This window comes from Schistocerca serialis, chromosome 11 (genome assembly GCF_023864345.2).
Source record: "Schistocerca serialis cubense isolate TAMUIC-IGC-003099 chromosome 11, iqSchSeri2.2, whole genome shotgun sequence".
In the NCBI taxonomy this organism is placed as follows: Eukaryota; Metazoa; Arthropoda; class Insecta; order Orthoptera; family Acrididae; genus Schistocerca; species Schistocerca serialis.
The window spans coordinates 191723215-191730317 of NC_064648.1; positions in this window are offsets into that span (position 1 = coordinate 191723215).

Consider the following 7103-nt stretch of genomic DNA (forward strand, 5'->3'; position numbering starts at 1 on the left):
AGAGTGGATAACAAACCACGACTGTTGGTACATTGTATTTGGTACGAAATGTTAGCTTGCTATTTCGCTGTTTCAGTGAATCATTTAGAGACCTGCAAAACATTTCATACAATATTTGGAAACATCTCTTTACATTTTAGACACAATAGAATGAAGTACTTCATTTAACTTGTTTACTCCCATAATTTTATATTTAACACTCTGACTGCCAACGGCCACAGCAGAGCGTGATGCTGCTTGCCCGCCAGTGTGGTGGTGAAAACCCATCGATGCACATTTTGCATTCAGTGTGTTATGAAAGAAACATTACTATTCTCTCCAGATGAATTTCAGTGAGATTTTTATTGTTTGTCAGGGTGAGGTGAGGAGTGCACACCGAAGCAAAGTACAAATCGCTCATCACACAGCAGTTACCACTCCGTTTTCAGTATCTGATTAACATAATCATAACGAGGTGGAAATGTTCTGATGGAACCAAAATATCATGTTTGGCAGTAAGTGAAAGCTAGAAAAACTCTCATTACTGATTGCTCATCTTTTCTATAATATACAAAATCCCTCACTGAAAATTACTGTAACAGATGCTCCAGTGCAGGAAGTGACAATGCCTAGCTGTCATGGTACAGCTGTGCTGGAGTAACACCAGATCCCTTCAAACATTCAAGTTCACATTCTCTACATCGTTGAGGAATATCCAGCTTAAATAATATTGTTGCATGGAAATAGCACACACTTCCAGTTTGTACATAATTCAAACCAGAGAAGCAACAATCAAATTCTTTCATTGTCTGTTGCAGTAGTGAAACTTTTCACTTTTTAATGAGCAGTAGGTCCTCTGTCTCTGTTTTCTGTAGTGCTTTAATGATTCTAAGAAAATATGTATTTTCTTTTTACTGTATTGCTACTGAAACAAAAGGTTTTAACACAAACTTTTAATTTGTTTGATGGAAAATGAATACAGGCTGCTTCATCAAATCTTGATTGTATTTTGTTCACATTAAGGTCTGTCCTAGAAAAATTAGTAGCTTCAAGATTTTATTTTCGAGTTAATCCCTCTCTTTCAATTTTACATATCTTATGTCCATAAAAACAAATATATACATACACTCGCCCACATACACATATCCATCCGCACATACACAGACACAAGCAGGCATTTGTAAAGGCAAAGAGTTTGGACAGAGATCTCTGCATATGTGTGTGTGTGTGTGTGTGCGCGTGAGTGTATACCTGTCCTTTTTTGTGTATACCTGTCCTTTTTTCCCCATAAGGTAAGTCTTTCCGCTCCTGGGATTGGAATGACTCCTTACCCTCTCCCTTAAAACCCACATCCTTTCGTCTTTCCCTCTCCTTCCCTCTTTCCTGATGAAGCAACGGTTGATTGCGAAAGTTTGAATTTTGTGTGTGTGTTTGTGTTTGTTTGTGTGTCTATCAACCTGCCAGCGCTTTCGTTTGGTAAGTCACATCATCTTTGTTTTTGTGTATATATACTGTAGTAATTTAAAATAATACCACCTAATTCCCCCTCACACCCTGTCATCAGCACTTGGTCCATGAAACTAATTTAATGTTTAAGTTGTGGAATATCCAATGACAGAAGACACAGAGGCAATGGCTAACATATTACAACAAACAATAAAAATTACAATACATTTAAAAGCAATGCGAGTGTACAGAAGCATTTTAATACTTTTTGGAGTGAATGTTTGATTAGTATCTAGGCTGGTGTTAAATTTTGCTACAAATTTGCAAGACACATTACTAAGCACCTGCTGAATTGGTCTCAGCTGTGCTGTGTGCTTCCACAGCGTAGCACTGAATTCTTTACTCAGTATTTAGGTGAATATCCTATGAAGAAACAGACTTCAGAGTGAGAAATGTCACCCAAAGGTAAAACCAAAAAGCGTACCCTCAGAGAATAATTTGAACTCTGAGAAAGTGGAACCACAGCATAGTTGAAACCTAAGTTCAGAATTCAAACAGTATGTGTGAAACAAATACCGTATTACTCTGTTCTTGCTAGATCAATACAAACTGTTTTTGTATGTTATTCAGTGAGCAGTTCTGCTGAGGAGTTAAAAGGGGGGGGGAGGGGCGGTTAGGAGTAGTTTACGTTGGAGAACATACATTACACTTATGAAACAGTGTAGCGCTTATTTCGTGCAAGCCCACACTGGGACAAGCAAACAACGGGTTTGAATGTCAGTTATTGCATACAGTTCCTGGTTGACAACAGACACTACAAATTATGGCAGAAGACTATTTCCCTGAGGTGCTTGGGTCAGCACATAGGATACTAACATATCACGCAGCAACAGCCATAATTCTTTGTAGTCCCTAAATTAATCTCATCTATAATGTGCAGGGACGAGATTGGAAGAATTTACAAGTTAAAATTCATCCATTTCACGTGCAAATAGTAACGAAGTAACTCACAAGAGCATAGTTGATTCGATTAAAGAAGTCACCCCCACAAGTAATAGACTAATGACAATGTGCATACAGGGTGCAAACAAGAAATATACACTAATTAATGTACATGAAACCACGAACATTGAAAATAAGAGATCTGCAGAAGGTAAAGCAGTTTTAGTGTAAATTGGAGAAGATTATAGGAATAGTCCCCAAAGAAGACACAAAGATGAAACTTCCTGCCAGATTAAAACTACGTGCCGGACCGAGACTCGAACACGGGACCTTTGCCTTTCGCAGGTAAGTGCTCTACCAAATGAGCTACCCAAGCACGACTCATGTCCCCTCTTCACAGCTTTACTTCTGCCAGTACCTCGTCCCGTACCTTCCAAACTTTACAGAAGCTCTCCTGCGAGTAAAGCTGTGAGGACGGGTGTGAGTCGAACTTGGGTAGCTCAGTTGGCAGAGCACAGTTTAAATCTGCCAGGAAGTTTCATATCGGCGCACACTCTGCTGCAGAGTGAAAATCTCATTCTGAAGACACAAACATATTACTAGGCGACTTCAGTGCCCAGATTGGCAGAGAAAAGGAATACCAAAAGACTGCAGGCAATTTCCTGGCCCATAAATTCGTCAACAACAATGGCATGAGACTCATTAAACATTGCCAACAGAAGAATCTGAAAATAATATCCACCTCCCTGAGGAAACATCCTCGAAAACCGAACACTCGGATTTGATTTGATTTGATTTATTTCGTGTTCTATAGGTCCAACTGTGTTGGGTTCACAAGGACGTGGAACGAGTCAGTTTTTCACAAGTACAGTATGATAATCTTATAGCATATACAGACATTTGAGTACATGATTATATGAAAATTTATACAGTGAATTCTTTGAGCAGCAATACAGTAAAAAGAAAATACATTAAAGTACTACAGAAAACAGATACAGAGCTCAAGTTAAATAACATTCTTAGTGGCATTATGTCTACTTGTATTATATAATAGTAAAATTTTACAATTTATTTAGTTAAAAATTTATCTAGACTGTAAAAAGCTTTTTCTAGCAGAAATATTTTTAGTGCTTTCTTAAACTTACTCTTGTTATGAATCGTGATAATTACTGTTTGGTTGAAATATCTCTATATTTTTACAAAGAAAACACATGAGAGAAAAAATATATTTGCATGTAGTTGTGTATATTTAAATTTCCTAAAGCTGTCTCTACACGAGTCTCTTGGGCGCAATCCACATATAATTCTTAAAGCTCGCTTCTGTGCAATGAACACTTTCCTTGCTAACGGCTGGTTGCCCCAAAAAATAACGCAATATTCAATGAGTGAGTGAAAATAGCCATAGTATGCCACCTTTGCAGTTTTAGGTTCAACACATGTAGTGACAATCCATAGCAGAGCTGAGCCTTTTAGAGAGATCTATAATATGTGAAGACCAGTTCATTTTCTTGCCAATGTGCACTCCAAGAAATTTCGTTGTCTCCATTCTTTCTATTGGCTGATTACCACATGTCACTCTTATCTCTCTCACTTTTTCTGTTCTTATGCAGAATTGAATAAAGCTGGTCTTACTGGAATTTAATGAGAGACCATTCACCTTGAACCATTTAACCACATCTGAGAGTATGTGATTAATGAGTTCCTCAAGATTACTGTATGTTCTACTGCCCATAAAAATTGTGGTATCGTCAGTAAATAATGTAAATTTACACGGCAGACTTGTACGTGATGGTAGATCATTTATAAAAATCAGGAATAATAGTGGCAAAAGAGCTGAGCCCCGAGGCACTCCGCATGTAATGGAACTCCACTCAGAATGTGAGGAAACGTCACATACTCCACCAGAGCTATTCGAGACAACTTTTTGTTTCCTGTCTCGGAGGTATTACTGTAGCCAATTGGCTGCAACACCACTTATTCCTACTAATTTTGCTTTTTGCAAGAGAATCTGGTGATCAACAAGGTCAAACTCTTTGGACAAATCACAGAAGACACCAAGTGCAAGTATTTTTCCATTAAGGGTTTCTAGGACTTCATTTACAAGTGCAAAGACTGCGCCATTTTGAGAGCCAAATTGGCTCTTGCTGAGAACTCCATTCTTCATGAGATGATCAGTAATTCTTACATGTATTAGCTTTTCTAGAATTTTGTAGAAGTCTGTCAGCAAAGAGATAGGTCGATAATTAGTTAGTTCAGCTTTATCGCCCTTTTGGTACAGGGGCTTCACAATGGCTTACTTAAGTCTACTGGGAACAACACCTTTCTGAAGGGAAGCATTGAAAATATAACAGAGAATGTCCCTTATCCACACAGAAGAATATTTCAATAAAATACTAGATATATTGTCAACCACTGCAGAGTTCTTACTTTTTAGAGACATGACCTTTTTTGAATTTCTTCTACAGTGACAGGATTACGGTGAATTTTTGAAATTGTGTTTCAGTATACTGCTTGACAAAGAGTTAAAGCCTCATAAACATTGGGCTTTCAACGAATCTGTTGAGTTACTGATAGGAAGTGTTTATTAATAATGTCAGCTACAGTTTTGGGTTATCTACTAGGGGTACCTTCATATCTGATTTTATTTACATCTTCTTTGCTTGTTGTATCTCTTCCTGTTTCTTTTTTTACAATGCTCGAAATTGTTTTTATTTTATTATTAGAATTATCTATTTGTTTCTCATGATATAGAGCTTTTGATTTCCAGAGATGTAGCTCTGCTGTAGAGTCTTTCAGATAATATCAGATCGACCACGTGGCCATCACACACCCTTCACTGAAGGAAATTCAGGACGTGCAAGTCCGAAGTGGAGCCGACATTCACTCTGACCACTATCTAGGGCGGATCAAAGTGTAATTTATTCTGAAAAGAATCCACCACAAAAAAACTTATCTTCAAAAATTCGACACCAAAAAGATCAAAGAAAGCAACATAAAAGAAGAATTGGAAAATGAAAAGCCAGGCAGTAGATAATCAAGAGAGCCAAAGAGGCAGTACCGTTGAAGAAGAATACAAAACACCTGTGGTGGGACTCGGCATCTGAAGAAGTACTGGAAAAACGAAAGAGTGCTTTCCAGAAATATAACCCTAAGAAGTCACTGGAGACTCAACAACATTATCTTCAGACCAGAAAGGAAGTCCCGAAAATTATCAAACAAAGAGGACGCACACGAAGGACCAGTTGGACTCGATAGAAAAACACTTCCGAGGTCACAATACTCGAGACTTTTACAGGACGTTTGCAGGGAGGATTTGAGGATCCACCCCTCAGAACTTATGTTTCCGAAAACCAGACGGCATACTCGCACCGACCAACCGAGATAATTGTAGAGAATTGGCTCGATATTTCTCAGAGGTAGTCAGTTGCCAGGAGCCCACATCGAGGTGGCCCAAAGAGATTCCCACACAAGTAAACCCCGAGTCTTTATCACCTACTAAAGAAAAAATAAGTAGACACATCTTCTGACTCAAGAATAATAGGACATCTGGAGAAGATGGTACAGTTGCAGAACTAGTGAAGAGCACAGCCCCAAATACACTTGAGGAGCTCACACAAATCATCATAGATATCTGGAAAACGGAAAAGGTACCTGAAGAATGGAAATATGCACTCATCCATCCGTTACACAAGAAAGGTGACAGAAGAGATTTCAATAACCACGTAGGTATTTCTCTCCTTGAAGTCACCTACACAAGTCTATCCATGTGCCTTCTTCAAAGACCACAAAAACAGCTTGAAAACAAACCTGGTGACTATCAAGCCAGTTCCCGACCAGGGTGTTCTTGTGTCGAACAAATTTTTAATTCGAAGATGCTATCGAAACATGGAGCAACCCGAAGCTCTCCAATCACCTGTACGTTCGTCGACTTCGAGAAGGCGTACGATTCAGCTGATCGACAGACCCTCTGTAACATCTTGGAAGAACGAGGACTTGATCAAAAGACATTAAGACTCATCAAGGAAAGACATACTGATATTACAGAAGAGAGGACCATTAGTAAGGGCTTGTGGCCACCCCGCTCTCCCGACTTGTCACCGTGTGACTTCTACCTCTGGTGGTTTCTAAAGGCTAGAGCCTACTGCAACAGTCCCAGAACACTTGACACATTAAAAAATGACATATGTGAAGAAATTTCGAACATTCTTCAAAGACTACTGAAAAGTGTTTTCCTTAACACACTTTGACGTGCACAACTTGCTCGGATGTTGGAGGAGAACGTTTTGAACACAGACTTTAAATTCCTTTCTAAAATATGTTTATTGTACTAATAAAGTTAAATCTGTTACTTATACTGTTAATTACATAGTTAATAACGAAACTATATAATAAAAATGTAAGAAAGCGATGATGTACGTTGATTTTTTCCATTCGTATTCCCTCCAGCGTAGGGGCCAGTTTTATGTGTGCCACCCTGTATCTCAGATCTATTAAGGAAAATAAGAGTGATCCAGCGTTCTTACAGTTCTTTCTGAGATATGAAAGGACATACAGAAAACTGCTGCAGGGACCAAACGAATCCAACATGATAAGACGCTACACAACTCAACCAATAAAAGGAAAGCAATTTGGAATGTAGCAAACCAAGAAATTTGTATCACAAAGCGAAATCAGAGGAACATAAAACTTCAGCTATATAGCAGCCAGACTGCAAGAGAAGCTAACAAAAATGCAAC